This window comes from Ursus arctos, unplaced genomic scaffold, assembly GCF_023065955.2.
Source record: "Ursus arctos isolate Adak ecotype North America unplaced genomic scaffold, UrsArc2.0 scaffold_37, whole genome shotgun sequence".
Taxonomy (NCBI): domain Eukaryota; kingdom Metazoa; phylum Chordata; class Mammalia; order Carnivora; family Ursidae; genus Ursus; species Ursus arctos.
Genome location: NW_026623053.1, coordinates 5,404,599 through 5,408,221, shown reverse-complemented (window position 1 = coordinate 5,408,221; position 3,623 = coordinate 5,404,599).

Below are 3,623 nucleotides of genomic sequence, written 5' to 3'. Positions count from 1 at the left end.
GGCTTCTGCAGTTAGCATTTTTGGGTGTGTACTCTAGAGATAGTCAATGCTTGTATAAACATACGTATTCTTTTTTATTTAGTAAACTTTACTGAGGTATGATTTACATTCAATAAAGCCCAACTACTTTAAGTATACAGTTTGATAAGTTTTGACAAATGTATACACCTGTGTAACCACCATGATAATCAATACATAGGATATTTCCATTACTCTGGAAAGTTGTCTCAGGCCCCTTTTCATCAACTCCATGGCTTCTCCCTTTCCCTCTCCCCGCCCCCCACCCCACATCTGTCCATCCCTGGGCCCAGGCAACCAATGATTTGCTTCTCTTCCCTGTGGATTACTTTTGCCTACTTTAGAATATCATATAAATAGAATCATAGCACACATATTCTCCTCTGTCTACATCTTTTGTTTACTGTAATGCTTTCGGGCTTGCATCTGTGTTGTATCAGCAGTTCATTCTGTTTCGTTGCTGAATAGTATTCCATTGCATGTATACACCACAATTTGTGCACCTATTTACCTGCGGATGGAAATTTAGGTTTTTTCTAATTTTTGGCTACCATGAATGAAATGGCTATGAACATTCATGTACAAATCTGTTGGTAGACAATTTTGTTTGTTTGTTTGTTTCTCTCGGTTAATACCTAGGGTTGGAATTGCTGGATGGTATGGTAAGTGTATGTTTAACTTTATAAGAAACTGACGGGTTGTGTTGCCAAGTGGTTGTACTGGTTGTATACCAGTAATGTATGATATTTCCAGTTTTTCATATCTTCATCAACTCTTGCTATTATATGTCTTTTTCATTTTAGCTGTTCTAGTGAGTTGTGGTGATATCTCATTGTGGTTCTGTTTTTTATTTTTTTAAAAAGATTTTATTAAAAAAATAAAAATAAAATAAAAGATTTTATTGATTTATTTGAGAGAGAGCGAGAAAAAGAGAGCACGAGAGGGGGATGGTCAGGCGGAGAAGCAGACTCCCTACTGAGCAGGGAGCCCGATGCGGGGCTGGATCCTGGGACTCCAAGATCATGACCTGAGCTGAAGGCAGGCGCTTAACTGACTGAGCCACCCAGGTGCCCCTCACTGTGGCTTTAATATGTATGTCCTTGGTGATTTATTGGCCATCTGTAATGTATGTGAATTTTGTATGTGAAATGTCTGTCTTTATTCTTTGCCCATTTTACATCTTGAGATGTCTTTTTATTATTGAGCTTTAAGAGCTCTTTATATATTCTGAAAAAAGCAGAAGTTTTAAATTTTGATGAAGACTGACTTATAATTTTTTCTATTATGGTTCATACTTTTCAGGTTCTATCCGAGAAATCTTTCCCTAACTGAAGATCACAAAGATTTTCTCCTACATTTTCTTTTGGAAATGTTATGGTTTAAGCTTTTATGTTTAGGTCTATAATCTATTTTCTTTTTTTTATAATAATATTTTTTATTATATTATGTTAATCACCATACAGTGCATCCCTGGTTTTTGATGTAAAGTTCGATGATTCATTAGTTGCGTATAACACCCAGTGCACCATGCAATACGTGCCCTCCTTACTACCCATCACCAGTCTATCCCATTCCCCCACCCCCCTCCCCTCTGAAGCCCTCAGTTTGTTTCTCAGAGTCCATAGTCTCTCATGCTTCATTCCCCCTTCTGTATAATCTATTTTAAGTTAATACTTTTGTTTGGTATAAGGTAACGATTGAGGATCACTTAAAAAATACTTATACCCACTTGTTCCAATACTGTTAAAAAACCTATTCTTCCTATATTGAATTACCTATGCATCTTTGTGGAAAATCAATGGGCCCTAAAAGTGAGTGTATTTCTAGGCTCTATCCTGTTCCTTTGAATTATATGTCTATCTTTCTGCCAATGATAAACTGTGTTGGTTACTGCTGCTTTATAATAAGTCTTAAAATCAGATAGTGTAAATCCTGAAACTTTCAAACATATATATCCTTGGAGTATAAACAAAATCGTATGTTGTGTTTGGGTTTAGGAACTATTAGCAATGCTTTTATATTTAACTTAAGTTTCTTTTTATTGTAAGATCTTTTATAATAGAAACATTTCATCATGCACAGAAGTAGAGAAAATAGGATAATGAAAAGATGCTCAGCAACACCGATCATTAGGGAAATACAAATCAAAGCTACCATGAGCTATCACCTCACCTGTCACAGCGGTAAAATCAGCAACACAAGAACAACAGGTGTTGGCGAGGATGCGGAGAAAGGGGCACCCTTTTGCACCGTTGGTGGGAATGCAAACTGGTGCAGCCACTCTATTAAACAGTATGGTAGTTCCTCAAAAAGTTAAAAAATAGAACTCTTCTATGATCCAGCAATCGCGGTACTAGGTATTTAGTACAAAAATACTAATTCAAAGGGATACATGCACCCCAATGTTTATAGCAGCAGCATTATCAACAGTAGCCAAATTACGATACACACACACACACACACACACACACACACTGAAATATTACTCAGCCATAAAAAAGAATGAAATCTTGCCATTTGCAATGACATGCATGGAGCTAGAGAGTATTATGCTAAGCGAAATAAGTCCGTCAGAGAAAGACAAATACCATACAATTTCACTCATATGTGGAATTTAAGAAACAAAACAAATGAGCAAAAGGGGAAAGAAAAAGAGAGAGGGGGGAAACCAAGAAACAGACTCTTAACTGTAGAGAATAAACTGATTGTTACCAGAGGGGAGGCGGGTGGGGGCTGGGTGAAATAGGCGATGGGGATGAAGGAGGGCACTTGTGATGATTACTGTGTGTTGTATGGAAGTGTTGAATCACTATATTATATACCTGAAACTAATACTACACTGTATGTTAACTAACAGGAATTTAAATGAAAACTTAAAAAAAAATACTATGATGAATGTCCATGTACCTAAAAATGGTAAGTTTTTGATTAAACTTGTTTCATCTAGATTTTCTCCCCTACTGGATTATTTTTTTTTAAAGATTTTATTTATTTATTCGACAGAGATAGAGACAGCCAGCGAGAGAAGGAACACAAGCAGGGGGAGTGGGAGAGGAAGAAGCAGGCTCATAACGGAGGAGCCTGATGTGGGGCTCGATCCCAGAACGCCGGGATCACGCCCTGAGCCGAAGGCAGACGCTTAACCGCTGTGCCACCCGGGCGCCCCCCTACTGGATTATTTTGGTGCATATACTGGACATCATATAATTCCATCTATATATATTCAACATGTGTCTCTAGAAGCGAAGAACAATTTTTCAAAAATCACATTTATGACTTCTGAAATTTAACAATTTAATGTTTATATTAATAATCTTGTATATTAATATATGATAATACATATAATATGGCATAATAAGCTTAATATATTAAATAGCCTTTCATATTTCATATCCATATTTCCCTGATTATTTAAAAAAAATTTTTTTAAAGATTTTATTTATTTATGTGACAGAGACAGCCAGTGAGAGAGGGAACACAGCAAGGGAGTGGGAGAGGAAGAAGCAGACTCCCAGCAGAGGAGCCCGATGTGGGACTCGATCCCGGAACGCCGGGATCACGCCCTGAGCTGAAGGCAGACGCTTAACGACTGTGCTACCCAGGCG